Source organism: Callithrix jacchus, chromosome 10 (assembly GCF_049354715.1).
Source record: "Callithrix jacchus isolate 240 chromosome 10, calJac240_pri, whole genome shotgun sequence".
Taxonomy (NCBI): Eukaryota; Metazoa; Chordata; class Mammalia; order Primates; family Cebidae; genus Callithrix; species Callithrix jacchus.
The window spans coordinates 76,659,065-76,674,374 of NC_133511.1; the positions used below are offsets into that span (position 1 = coordinate 76,659,065).

At 41.5% G+C, this 15,310-nt stretch overlaps 1 pseudogene; it reads left to right on the forward strand.

The window, feature by feature from the left end:
* The first annotated feature begins 13,797 nt into the window (after positions 1 to 13,797).
* Positions 13,798 to 14,919, forward strand: LOC103796234 (glyceraldehyde-3-phosphate dehydrogenase pseudogene; annotated as a pseudogene).
* The last annotated feature ends 391 nt before the right edge of the window (positions 14,920 to 15,310 follow it).

A 15,310-nucleotide genomic window follows, 5' to 3' on the forward strand; every position in this document is an offset into this window, starting at 1 on the left:
GGGCCGAGCTCGGTTGCGGCGCAGCCCCGCCGCAGTGCGCAAAGCCATATTCGCGAAGTGTCTGAAGCTGAGCTGGTGGCGTAAGGGGCGCCGAGTGCTGTGGAGATGCGGGCTGCGTGCGTAAAGCAGGGGAGCCCTTTTGAGTCTGCGTTGGTGGGGCTGCTGCTTCTTGCTCCAGTCCCTTTGTTCCCTGAGTCCATATCCCATACTCCAGCTGTACCAGTCCCTTTTTGCTCGACCTCGTTTTCTCAGCTGGAATATGGGAAGAAAATGCACCCTTATCTCCCCTGAGCCCCGTGCGCGGCGAGTGAGCATTGCTTTTCTTTGCGCCCCTTGGAGCTGTGGCTGTCCTCGCGTGCCTGGGCCTCTCCGCAAGCCAGGTCCGTCGGGTTGAGGCCTTGACGCCCCCGAGCGCAGCGCCGGACACTACCCGGCTCCAGGTCCTCGGCTTCGGCAGCTTTAGGGAACCCGGAGAGTAGTGGGAAGGAGGCAAGACTTGCGCCCCGAAGCGAAATGAGAGCTTCATTGAGTTCCTTATTGGCCCACCCCCTGCAGAGTGAATGAGAAAGGGATGAAAGCAAGGGATTGATTGTCTTTGTACCGCGCACTAGAAGCAGCTTTTCCCATAGGAATGTCCGGCTGGCGGTCACCGAGGAAAACACCCTATGTGTCAGACTTCTTTGAAGAAGTGTTTGCAGAGCGCGGGTGTTTGGAGGATTTCAAATTGCTAGCTCCTTTTTTTTTTTTTTTGTAAGTGCACGTTAAACATTGTCAGTTGTGTATTTTCATTTTATTTAAGGTCCACCATAAGAAATAGGATTAGGCTTTTCAAAGCCGGCAAGTTGCACTATTTGTACTTCTCAGATAATATATTAATGGGTACCTTATTCCATCGTTTGGACATTGTAGCTATGCTAAAATGGAGCCATACTTCCATAAACTTAAACAACAAAAATGTCCCCATCTCCATTTTAACATACAGTATTTGATACAGCGTATAGTCAAAGGCAGGAAATTTTAACATGCATGACTTTTAAAGAAAGTGTTCAGTAAGAGGCAGGATTTTCAGAGACCCAAACTTTTGTCTGATGTGTCAAAACAGTTCTTGGTATTAAAGCACCTGGTCCTTAATACAGTTTTCAGGGAAATTGGTTTTGCCTACTACATTTAAATGTGATAATAGAAGGCTGTGGTGTGGCTCCGAAAGTCTGTAACACAATTCCAACATCTGTAGATCTTTGCCTAAAGTCATCATTCCCCACCTTACTGTTACAACAATTATTGCTAGTAAATCAATTTTACGTGAACTTTAAAACTTGGAAGAGAGATTCTCCTTTAAAAAAAAAAACAACTATTTTTGGGGGATGGTGGTGCAAGTTTTGTTTTAAATACAAGAGGTTTCACTTTGTAATTTTTTGAACCCTTCTAGCTTCATGATAAAACCAGAATAATATTTCTTTATAATTTCTGTAGGGCTTCAAGGTTTGCAAAAATGCATTAGTATATGTGGTATTTTTACATAACTGGGTACTTTATTTATCTGATAATGAATGAAAACGTGAGTTTACTAGGAAGAGTAGTATTCAAAAACTATTCTGTCTAGACTTCAAAGAGAATATTCACCTAGCCCTAAGAGTCAGATGTTCTTATAATTAAGACACTTAAAATTCAATAATTAAAAACATTTAAAAAGGTTTTATTTAATGTTTTATTTAATCTTTGCTAATTGTGAACCCTTTTGCTATGGGCTTTGCAGATAGGAGTTTATGTGAGAAACTGACCTGGAAGTAAGTAACCTAATGTAGAAAAAGTAAAAATATTGATAAAACAATCTTTCAATTACCTTCCTCTCACTTAAGATAGTTTTCAAATTGAAATAATCCCTGCAAAGCCCATAGCAGAAGGATTCACAATTAGTAAAGATTAAATCAAACCTTAAGTAAAACCTTTAAAAAAAGCTTTTTTTTTTTTTTTTTTTTTGAGACAGTCTCACTTTGTCATATAGGCTGGAGTGTAGTAGCGTGATCTTGGCTCACTGCAGCTTCCACCTCCTGAATTCAAGTGGTTCTCGTGCCTCAACCTCTTAAATAGCTGGGATTACAAGCGTGTGCCACCACACCCAGCTAATTTTGTATATCTAGTAGAGATGGGGTTTCACCATGTTGTCCAGACTGGTCTCAAACTCCTGACTTCAGTCATCCGCCCACCTTGGCCTCCAAAAGCGCGGAGATTACAGGTGTGAGCTACCATGCCTGGTATAAAAAAATTTTAATTATTGAATGTTAAGTGTCTTCATTATAAGAACATCCAGTTTGGCCGGGCGCGGTGGCTCAAGCCTGTAATCCCAGCACTTTGGGAGGCCGAGGCGGGTGGATCACGAGGTCAAGATATCGAGACCATCCTGGTCGACATGGTGAAACCCCGTTTCTACTAAAAATACAAAAAATTAGCTGGGCATGGTGGCGCGTGCCTGTAATCCCAGCTCCTCAGGAGGCTGAGGCAGGAGAATTGTCTGAACCCAGGAGGCGGAGGTTGCGGTGAGCCGAGATCGCGCCATTGCACTCCAGCCTGGGTAACAAGAGCGAAACTCTGTCTCAAAAAAAAAAAAAAAAAAAAAAAAATCGAGACCATCCTGGCCAACACGGTGAAACCCTGTCTCTACTAAAAATACAAAAAAAAAAAAAAAAAAAAAAAAAAAAATTAGCTGGGCATCGTGGCATGCACCTGTGGTCTTAGCTACTCAGGAGGCTAAGGCGGAAGAATCGCTTGAACCCAAGAGGCAGAGGTTGCAGTGAGCTGAGATTGCGCCACTGCACTCCAGCCTGGTGACAAAGCAAGACTCTGTCTCAAAAAAAAAAAAAAAATCCAGCTTTTAGGTCTAGATAGAATAGTTTTTTTTTCAAATTGGAATTTATTTGAGAGAAATAAACATTCAGACTTTCTAAATGTTTCCATCATATCATGAATACATAAAAATTCAACAGCACTTTGGGAGGCCAAGGCAGCAGGATCCCTTGAGCCCAGGAGTTGGAAACCAATCTGGGCAACATAGGGACACTCCCTTTCTCTAAAATTAAAAAACAAAACAAAAACATGCATCTGTAGTCCTGGCTATTTGGGAGTCTGACTTGGTTTCAGGCTGCACTGAGCCATGCACTCCAGCCAGGGCAATATAGTGAGACTTTGTCTCAAAAAAAAAGCTGCGGGTGGTGGCTCATGGCTGAAATCCCAGCTCTTTGGGAGAACAAAGCTTGAGCTCAGGAGTTTGAGACTAGGCTGGGCAACGTGGTGAATGCCCGTCTCTACAAAAAAATACAAAATTTAGCCTATGTCCCACATGCCTGTAGTCCTAGCTACTTGGGAGGCTGAGGCAGGAGGATTGCTTGATCCCTGGAGGTCAAGGGTGAAGTGAGCCATGATAATGCCACTGCACTCCAGCCTGGGCAACAGGGTGAGACCCTATGTAAAAATTAAAAAATCATCTGGAATTTAGTTTTTAGTTCATTGAAAACTGAATTTTAAATATACCCACTTCAGTCTGCTAGTTTTCCACTTCTATTACCAGTTTTCTGCAAGTCCTGATTAACTTGTTAACTCATCTATTTTTGCCTTATTTTAACTAATAATGTCAAGTACTGGTTATTCTAACACATACTATTTTTGGAAGCATCTACTATCCTCTCTGTGCTTATGGATTCCCTAATCATACATCTTCAGCCCAGATCTCTCACTTTACCTTGAATTCTGACTTTCCAACAGCCTATTGCTCAGAGATGCAAACTCGAAGCCACAGTTAGTTTGGGTGACAGTACTTTTAAACACTTGAATTTGTTTGATATTCACACAAATTTTTACATACAAGTCCAGATTTCCACCTTTTCATGAAAAATCTCAAAATATGGCAATACTAGGCCTGAAATTCTCATAGGGCAACATTCAAGCATAACTAAGTAGAACTGCCTCCTCACGATGTTTTCATATTTCCACAGTTACATCTGACTTGATTCACTCATTTGTTACCATCTGGCTTCTATAGCCATTTTGCTTTTTTGAATTGTTTGTTCAGATTCAACAGATTCAGTATATAAACTGGTCATCTTCCTATTATAAGGAAAAATAGACCAGTTGAGGTCAAACATCTTCTCTACCACTTACTGTGTAATTTTGGGCAAATAATTTAATTACTCTTACTTGGTTTCTAAATCTATAAAATGGGACTGATAGTATTTATAGGGTTGTTATAGATTAAATGAGATTATGTGAGGCACATAGGTTAGATCGTGACTTAGAACTTAATATTAGTTTCCATATTCTCAATAATATTAGCCAGCTGTTTCACAACTATTTTCATTTTGCTAAGGATTCCATTATTCTTCTGTGCTAGAAACTTGACCATATTTTTTTCCTTTTGATCAGATTAAATATTCAGTTACTTACTGAATCCTGGTGCTACTTCTCGCTAAATATTTCTTGCATTCACCTTCCTCCCTACAACATTATTGCATGTATGTTAATTCAGGCTTTAATAAATTTTTCTCCTGGATTATTGCAAAATTATAGTTGGTCTTTTGTAGTCTTTCCCTACTAGTCTGTATATTCCTGTTAGTCTTTCTTAAAATAACCTTTTTGCAGCCAGGTGCAGTGGCTCATGCCTGTAATCCCAGCACTTTGGGAGGCCGAGTGCCTTCCAACTTTGGGTTGATCACAAGATCAGGAGTTTGAGACCAGTCTGGCCAAGATGGTGAAACTTTGTCTCTACTAAAAGTACAAAACATTAGCCGGATGTGGTGGTGCATGCCTGGAATCCCAGCTATTTGGGAGGCTGAGGCAGGAGAATTGCTTGAACCCAGGAGGTAAAGGTTGCAGCGAGCTGAGATCATCCCATTGCACTCCAGCCCGGGCAACAGAGCAAGACTCAGTCTTGGGGTGAGGGGGGGGGAGGCGGGGAACAGAACAAAAAAAACACTTTTTAAAACATATTATTACCATGCTTAAGAATCTTAGTGCTTCATTGTTTTCTACGTGAATTGATCTCAACCTCGGGTGCACATTAGAATCACCTGGAGAACTTTTAAATGTCTCTGTCCAGCCTGCATCTAAGACAAGATAACTCTGAATCTTTGGTGGTGAGATCTAGCCATCAGTAGCTTTTAAAGCTCTCTAGGTGATTCTGATGTGCAGCCAAGGTTTCAGAGTGACTGTAGCAGGTTAGAACATTATAGAAAATTACAACATTTATAGCTGAAGCAAACTCCAGGAAAAGGAAACAGTTCTAGAAAAGATAAGGGGACTTTCTCCAAGTAGGGAAACAGGTATTAGAACCAAGTGATCCCAGTTTATATGCTTTTGCCTGGCTTTCAAGCCCTGTGTACTCTGTCCCTACCCAACCTTTTCTGATGGCCTTATTTTTTGCCTCTCCCAATATTCAGTCTTCTCTTATGGAGCTAGTTAGGCTGATATTGGTGTCCCTAAAAATTCAGTTCTAATACTTCATTGCTTTTGAGGGTACCCTCATTTATCCCCTCTACAGATTCATTCCTGAATATATAAGTGCCCTACTCAAAAACCTCAGCAGCTCTCCTCTAACAATAATTTCTGAACTCCTTAGTTTGGCACTAAAGAACCTTTATCATCTGGCTTCAGACCACTGTCCTATTCCTAGGTGTATCACTCCTTCATTCCTACAGTTATCCTTAATCTGGGTCTGTGGTACTCAAATTTTTCTCCATTGTTAAGATATATTTTGGAGATAAAGCCAATAGGACTTCTGATGGATTGAATATGGAAGATGAGAGAAGAATCAAGAATGATTCATAGATTTTGGCCTTAAGCTACCGGCAGGTGGTAAACAATGGAGGAGAAACTATTCTGAATATGTTAAATTTGAAACGCCTATTAGATATTCAAGGGGACACTTCAGTAGGCAATTCAAAATAGGTGATATACAGCTATAGCTTGCATGAGAGGAAGGGTAGATCAGAGATGGAGATATGACCAGTATTAGTGTTCTATATTACATGTGACTAAAATTTAGAGGTCTTTGTTCACTTGGCAGAAAAAGAAATAAAGTTACTGAGTTTATATGTGTAATACCTGTTTCCAAGGAGCTCACAATCTAGACAAAAGATAAATACACCAATTATATAAAAGACAGGGAATGGTAGAATCAATGGTAAACTGAACAAGGGGAAAATGAAAAAGCCATAAGCTTTTCATAAAGGGAATAATAGGGAGATGAGGCTGTGGCCATTCTTCCTTAAGTGCCAGAAAGATGATTTGGGACTTGATTACACAGAGTTCTTGAACTAATCAGAAGTCTGATCAGTTTTAGTGTAAAGCTGATCAGTTTTAATTGATACCTGTGCTGTTTTAGAAAAACTATCCTTATAGTTTGTGTAGAATGCATTAATTCAGGTGCGTTGGCTCACGCCTACTGAAATGTCCTCCTAACACTTTGGGAAGATGAGGTGGGTGACTCCTTGAGCCCAAGAGTTCAAGACCAGCCTGGGTAATATGGTGAAACTCTGTCTCTATCAAAAGAAAAAATGCAAAAATTTGTCAGGCGTGGTGGTGAACCTGTGGTCCCAGCCACTCAGAAGATTGAGGTTGGAGGATTGCTTGAGCCCAGGAGGATGAAGCTGCAGTGAGCAAAAACAGGACGGGAAACTTGGAGATAGGGAGATCAATAGTTAAAAGGCTACATAATATATTATTTTTTGTTTTGTTTTGGTTTGTTTTTTTGAGACAAAATCTCACTTTGTCGCCCAGGCTGGAGTGCAATGGCGCGATCTTGGCTCACTGCAACCTCTGCCTCTCGGATTCAAGTGATTCTCCTGCCTCAGCCTCCTGAGTAGCTGGGACTACAGGTGTGTTCCATCATGCCCGGCTAATTTTTGTATTTTTAGTAGAGATGGGGTTTCACCATGTTAGCCAGGATGGTCTTGATCTCCTGACTTCATGATCCATCCACCTCAGCCTCCCAAAGTGCTGGGATTACAGGCGTGAGGCACCACGCCCAGCTAATGTATTGTTTTTATGGGCTTATTTTTATCTCCCTTCCAAAATCATACGGTTCTTGAGATCAGGTACTTCTTTTGCATTACCAGTAGAATTCTTTGCATACACAAGAGCTGAAAAAATATTTGTGCATATTATCTTGCTGTCATTTTATTTTTTTTCTCTAGAATTTCCTACTGCCTCATTGGCTCCTTTAACAATTTAGCTCAGTCTTTGCTAGGTTCTCCTACTCTGCTTCACTTATAAATATTGAAGTACCACGAAGAATTTATTCTGGGTCTTCTCTTCCCTCTGAATCCTTTTCTCCTAGGTAATTCATCAATCCTATGACTTTAAATACCACTTAGATGATGACAATTTCCAAATTCATATCTCTATCTCTGATCCACCTTCCCTCCATGCAAGCTATAGATGTGTTTCATCTATATTGAATTACCTACTGAAATTTTCCCCTGAATATCCAATAGGCATTTCAAGTTTAACAAGTTCAGAATAGTTTTTCTCCATTGTTCACCATTGTCAGTTACTAAGGCCAAAAATGTACAAATCATTCTTGATTCTTCTGTCCCTATCTTCCATATTCAATCCTTCAGAAGTTCTATTGGCTCTGTCTCCAAAATATATCTTAAACTGGTCCACTTCTCTTGATCTACATTGCTACATAACCACCATTCTCTTTATCCTGGATTACTGCAATAGCCTCCTAGAACCAGTCCTTCAACTTCATCTCTTGCTCTTCAATACATTCTCTACCCAGAACCAATAATTTAAAAAAATGTAAATCAGATAATGCCACTTCCATGCTTAAAACCCTCTAATCATGGATATATATATATAATATCCACAGTAAAATCCAAACTCCTTATCATGGCCTATATGACCTTACATGATCTGGCCCTTTATTATCACTCTGACTTCAATTGCTATGTTCCCTTTGATCTCTATACTTCAGTCACACTGGCCCCTTTCTATTCTTAAAACATGTCAGGCTCATGCAAAGCTTTCTATTCCTCAAATATGCAAAAGCTATGGCTATTTGTTTTTTAAGTTCCACTGCCCAAAAGCTCTTATCCTAGTTTGTTTGTTTTTTTTTTTTTTGAGACAGAGTTTCACTTTTATTGCCCAGGCTGGAGTGCAATGGCAAGATCTTGGCTCACCACAACCTCCGCCTCCCAGGTTCAAGTGATTCTCCTCCCTCAGCCTCCTGAATAGTTGGGATTACAGGCATGTGCCACCACGCCTGAGTAATTTTGTATTTTTAGTAGAGATGGGGTTTCTCCATGTTGGTCAGGCTGGTCTCGAACTTGTGACCTCAGGTGATCCGCCTGCCTTGGCCTCCCAAAGTGCTGGGATTTCAGACATCAGCCACCATGCCAGGCCCTTATCCCAGTTTTTTACAGAATGGCTTTTTGTGTGTATATAATTTAGATTTCAGCTTGAATGGCCACCTCTCCAGAAAGGGCTTCCCTGATCATCCTATGTAATATTGTTGCCTCTTCTAGACACTCTGTTACATTTCCCGTCTTAGTTTTTTTTGTTTGTTTTTGTCTTTTGCATAGTCCTTCTTACTACCTGAAATGACTTTCTGGTAATCTTCTCTGTATCATTCCAATTTTAGTATATGTGCTGCCAAAGCAAGCACATGAAATGACTTTTTGCATTCATTCTTGTGTCTTGTTTGCTCACTGCATTAGGATGTTAAGCTGAATGGCAGCAGGAACATTATCTGTCATGTTGTATTCCATAGATGTTTATAAAAAATGGCTTCTGGCAGGGCACAGTAGCTCATGTCTGTAATCCTGAGACTTTGGGAGGCTGAGGCGGGTGGCTCACTTGAGGCCAGGAGTTTTAGAGCAGCTTGGTCAACATGGCAAAACCACATCTATACTAAAAACACAAAAATTAGCTTGATGTGGTGGCACACAACTGTAATCCCGGCTACTTGGGAGGCTGAGGTGCAAGAATTGCTTGACTCTGAAAGGTGAAGTTTGCAGTGAGCCAAAATCACACTACCTTTTTTTTTTTAAGAGACAGAGTCTTACTATTTTGCCCAGGCTGGTCCTAAACTCCTGGCCTCAAGCAATCCTCCCACCTTAGCCTCCCAAAATGTTGGGATAACAGGTGTGAGCCATCACATTTGGCTCATTTTCTTTTTTCTAGTTTGCTTTATTGTAAAAATACAGCATATAATACCTATACAAAATATGTGTTAATAGACGGTTTATCAGTAAAGTCAACAGTAGGCTATTAGTAGTTAAGTGTTTGGGAAGTCAAAACTCATACATGGATTTTTGACTGTGCAGTGAGGGATGTGTTGATGACCCCTAACCTCTACATTGTTCAAGGGTCAACTATATTTCATAATTCATTTAATTTAGAAAAATTAAAGTTAGAGAATGGGTGATGTTCATCTGTAACACTCCTGAAAGGTGACCAAGATTGCTGGCAGCAACTTAATTGAGATAAACGGGCTTCAAGTTATGCATAATTCCCAGTGTTCCTTTTTTGCCAAAGTAATAAAGTATATATGAATGTAAGTTACTGAGAATATTATTATAGAGATAATATTGAATTCACTCTCATTTATTGATTTATTTATTGAGATGAAGTCTCGCTTTGTCACCCAGCCTGGAGTGCAGTGGTATGATCTTGACTCACTGCAACCTCTGCCTCCCAGTTTCAAGTGATCCTCCTGTCTCAGTCTCCTGAGTAGCTGGGATTACAGACATTAGTATGTGCCACCACGCCAGCTAATTTTCTTTTATTTTTAGTAGAGATGGGGTTTCACCATGTTGTCCAGGCTGGTCTGGAACTCCTGGGCTCAAGTGATCTGCTCACATTGGCCTCCCAAAGTACTGGGATTACAGGTGTGAGCCACTGTGCTGGCCACTTTTATTTATTAATAAAGAAAATCATTTGCAAATTTTGGTTCTTCATATGTTTTATTAGTGACAATATTTATTTATAATATAACCCAACCAGGTATGGTAATATGTGCTCATACCTGTATTCCCAGCACTTTGGGAGGCTGAGGTGGCTGGATCACTTGAGGTTAGAAGTTTGAGACCAGCCTGGCCAGCATGGTGAAACCCGGTCTCTACTAGAAATACAAAAATTGTAGTCCAGCTACTCAGGAAGCTGAGGCACAGGAATTGGTTGAACCCAGGAGGTGGAGGTTGCAGTGAGCCAAGATTGTGCCACTGCACTCCAGCCAGGGTGACAGAGCAAGATCCTGTCTCAAAATAATAATAATAATAATAACTTATGGCCAGGCACGGTGGCTCATGCCTGTAATCCCAGTACTTTGGGAGGCCGAGGTGGGTGGATCACCTGAGGTCAGGAGTTTGAGACCAGCCTGACCAACATGGAGAAACCTTGTCTCTACTAAAAATACAAAGAATTAGCTGGGGTTGGTGGTGCGTACCTGTAATCCCAGCTACTCAGAAGGCTGAGGCAGGAGAATTGCTTGAACCTGAAAGGCAGAGGTTGCGGTGAGCCAGGATTATGCCATTGCACTCCAGCCTAAGCAATGAGAGCAAAATTCCATCCCAAAAATAAACAAATGAATTGACCAATAACAGATAAGTAAGGAGGTTGAATCAGTGGTATAAAGTCCTTCATTAAAGAAAAGCCCAGGACCAGATGGTAGCCCTGGTGAATGCTACCAAACATTTAAAGAATATTCCTTGGTGGAATATTTTTGATTACTGATTCAAACTACTCATTATTGGTCTATTCAGATTTTCTGTTTTTTCATGGTTCTGTCTTCCTAGCATGTATATGTCTAGGAACTTAACCATTTCTTCTAGGTTATCCAATTTGCAGCATGTAATTGTTCACAGTAGTCTCTAATGATTCTTTGTGTTTCTGAGTACCCATTGTAAAGTCTCCTCTTTCATTTATAGTTATTTGGATCTCCTGTCTTTTTTTCTTAACCTGGCTAATGCTTTGTCAATTTTTTTTTTCAAAAAAACAATTTAGTTCACTGATCTTTTTATTGTTTTTCTAGTCTCTATTTCACTTACTCTAATCTGTGTGCTAATCTGTATTATTTCCCTTCCTCTGCAAACTTAGTTTTTCTAGTTCCTTCAGATGGAAAGTAACGTTGTTTACTTGAGATCTTTCTTTTTCTTAATAGGCATATATCACTGTTACCTTTCCTCTTAAAATTCTTTTGCTGCATCTCATAAATTTTTGTTGTTGTTGTTGAGATGGATCTCACTCTGTTGCCCAGGTTGGAGTGCAGTGGTGTGATCTCAGCTCACTGCAAGCTCCACCTCTGTTCAAGCGATTGTCCTACCTCAGCCTCCCGAGTAGCTGGGACTATAGGTGCATGCCACCATGCCTGTTTAATTTTTGTATTTTTAGTCGAGATGGTGTTTCACTATGTTGGCCAGGCTGGTCTTGAACTCCTGACCTTGAGTGATCTGCCAGCCTTGACCTCCCAAAGTGCTGGGATTACAGATGGGAGCCACTGCACCTGGCTGCATCCCATAAATTTTGGTATGTTGTGTTTCCATTTTCATTTGTCTTAAGACATTTCTGATTTCTTCTTTCATCCATTGGTTTTTCAGGAGTGTTAATTCCACATACTTGCGAATTTTCCAAGTTTTCTCCTGTTAATTATTTCCAGTTTCCTATCAGTGTATGAAACCTTTCCTCGATGTGGTGGTAGATATAAATACACACATATGTATAGGTTTCCATCTATGATTCCTGGCTCATAACTCCCAGAGTCCTTGTTACAGTCTTTTGTTATAAAGCTGGTGTGTTAGGCCTTTCTGACTCTGTCTAGCCTTCCTTTCACCTGCCCCAAGGCAGGACTCTAATCTGATTGTGGGTCATAAAACCACCATTGCAGAGAGGGTCTCATCCCATACCCTGGAGGAAGGAGTGCTAAGGTCATGAAGCTTCCATAAAAAGCCAGTAAGACAGGATTCAGAGAGCTTCTGGATAGCTGAACACATGCAAGTTCCTGGAGGGTAGCTCGCACAGGGAGGGCATGGAAGTTCTGTGCCCCTTCCCGCATACCTCACCCTGGGCATTTCTTCATCTCTATCTTCTGTAATAAAATAAATTGATAAACATGTTTCCCTGAGTTCTGTGAGTCACTGTAGCAAATTCATTGAACTCACAGGGGTTGTGGGAACCCCAACTTGAAGCCAGTTGTCAGAAGTTCTAGAAGCCCCAGACTTGTGACTGGTGTCTAGCAGGGTGGGAGGAGGGAAAGAGGACAATCTTGGGGGGCTGAGCCCTTACCCTGTGGGATCGAACAATATTTCCAGGTAAATAGTGTCAGAACTGAATTGTAAGACATCCGGTTAGTGTTTGTTGCCAAACTGATTGCTTGCTTGTTGGTGGGGAGAAACTCCACATATTTTGGGGTCACAGAAGTATTCTGTATTGATGCTTGTTGTGCTGGTGTGAGAGTAGAGAAAAAACACAGTTTGAGGGTTTTTCTGAAACACTTGGCTATAAAAACACACTGTTCTGGTTGACAGTTATATTTTATTGTGGCTGATTAGATAAAAGGTGGAGCAAAAGAGAACATTTGTGAACCACCAAAGAACTCAAAACAGAAAGCAAAAATACTATGGTAAAACAATGTCACCTGATGCTGTCTCAGAGGCTAATCTTGGCCCTAGAGCACTGCACATCTCCATTATCACATTTCTACGGAGGAGCTTAGGGCCTCTGTGACTCCCTTGCTCCCGCAGAAGAGAAAGTACCTGTCAGAATATACAAATATACAAATATCCCTCCATTTTGGGGGGAGAATGGTAAACCAAACAAAGAGCTGTCTTTTATTTTTAGTTAAGTCACTGTATCTTTTAAAATCCTTTTTTTTTTCTGTGTTAAGCATCATTTTTACTAGAACTTTATGGTTTTTTCAGATAGTGTTCTTTATTTATTCTTTTCTGGACAGAACATTTTAAAAAGTTTGTATCTCCTTTTTGCATTCTTTCACTGTGATCACAAGTCAGAGATCAAATCCAGCTGGATCTGGTAACTGTTGAGAAAGGGCTTAAATGAAGACATGCAATGGTAAATTCAGTTATGCCTTTCTGGTTACAGCTCATGTTTCCACATTTCACTGTAGCCCAAAGGCAAACACATATATACTGACAAACCACCAAAACAAAACTAAAGTAGGAGCAGGGGGCAAGGGCTCACACTTGTTCTCACAGGAATACTAAGGTGGGAGGAAGGCTTGAGCCTAGGAATTTGAGGCCAGCCTGGGCAACACAGCAAGACTCTCTCTCTCTCTCTCTCTCTCTCTCTCTCTCTCTCTCTCCATATATATATATATATATACATGTATATACACATACACACACACAAAAGCTAGATGGGGTGGAACAGAGTCATTTATCATTTCAAGGTCTGAAGTTATGATTTCTGAGAACCTGGAGAACTGAGAATTTAGGAAAAAGACAAAGTATTGTTTCTAATTACAGGAAAACAGGAGAAGATATAATTTTGACAATCTCTGGTAAATTTAAGAGAGACAACGGTGATCATGATCGATGTATCCAACATGTGCTTCTGATTTTCTGAAGAAGAACATATGACAATATTAGAAGCCAAAGAGTAGGCTCTCTGCTCCTCCTATTCGATATATAGCCGCATCTTATCTCCCATCTCCAGCTGCATCCCTGAGACACCACGGGGAAGGTGAAGGTCAGAGTTAATGGATTTGGTTGTATTGGCCACCTGGTCACCAGGACTGCTTTTAGCTCTGGTAAAGTGGATATTATTGCCATCAATGATCCCTTCATTGACCTCAACTACATGGTCTACATGTTCCAGTATGATTCCACCCATGGCAAATTCCATGGCACCATCAAAGCTGAGAATGGGAATCTTGTCATCAATGGAAATCCCATCACCATCTCCCAGGAGTGAGATCCCTCCAAAATCAAGTGGGGCGATGCTGGCACTGAGTACGTGGTAGAGTCTACTGGCATCTTCACCACCACGAAGAAGGCTGGGGCTCACTTGCAGTCCCCTCTGCTGATGCCCCCATGTTCGTGATGGGCGTGAACCATGAGAAGCATGACAACAGCCTCAGGATTGTCAGCAATGCCTCCTCCACCACCAATTGCTTACTGCCCCTGGCCATGGTCATCCATGAAACTTTGGTATTGTGGAAGGATTCTTGACCACAGTCCACCCCATCACTGCCACCCAGAAGACTGTGGATGGCCCCTCTGGGAAACTGTGGCATGATGGCCGTGGGGCTCTCCAGAACATCATCCCTGCCTCTACTGGCACTGCCAAGGCTATCGGCAAGGTCATCCCTGAGCTGAACGGGAAGCTCACTGGCATGGCCTTCCGTGTCCCCATTGCCAACGTGTCAGTGGTGGACCTGACATGCTGTCTGGAAAAACCTGCCAAATGTGATGATATCAAGAAGGTGTAAAGCAGGTATCAGAGGGCTCCCTCAAGGGCATCCTGGTCTACACTGAGCACCAGGTGGTCTCCTGTGACTTCAACAGTGAACCCACTCTTCCATCTTCGATGCTGGGGCTGGCATTGCCCTCAATGACCACTTTGTCAAACTCATTTCTTGGCATGACAATGAATTTTGCTACATTAACAGGGTGGTGGACGTCATGGCCCACATGGCCTTCAAGGAGTTAAGACCCCTGGACTACCAGCCCCAGCAAGAGCATAAGAGGAAGAGAGAGGCCCTCACTGCTGGGGAGTCCCTGCCACACTCAGTCCCCCACCAAACTGAATTGCCCCTCCTCACAGTTTCCATGCAGACCCCTTGAAGAGGGAGGGGGCCTACAGAGCCCCACCTTGTCATGTACCATCAATCAAGTCCCCTGTACTCAGCCTAAAACAAACAAACAAACAAACCAAAGAGAAGTCAAAGGGTAAATGTTCTTTCTTGCATTTTAGGGTCAATAGAGGCAACAGTAAAGAACTACCTTCTTATTTTAGAGATAGGGTCTAGCTGGTCTTGAACTCCTGGGCTCAAGCAGTCCCCCTATTTCAGCCTCCCAAACTGCTGGGATTATAGACGTGAGCCGCCTCATCCAGCCTATAAATAATTATTAAAATAAACAGCTACTTCTTTGCCATCATTACTATCTATAAAGCAAATGTTGCTCATTGAAGTCAGCATTAGTTTTTGCTTCATCTCTATGTTCTTCCCAGCATAGTGATATATTATGGTCATTCAATAAACATTTGTTAAATTATTAGGGTGGTCGAAGTGACAAGGGTATCTCTCTAACAAGGTAATGGGTGAACTCACAATCACTAAACATTTACTAAACGCTTA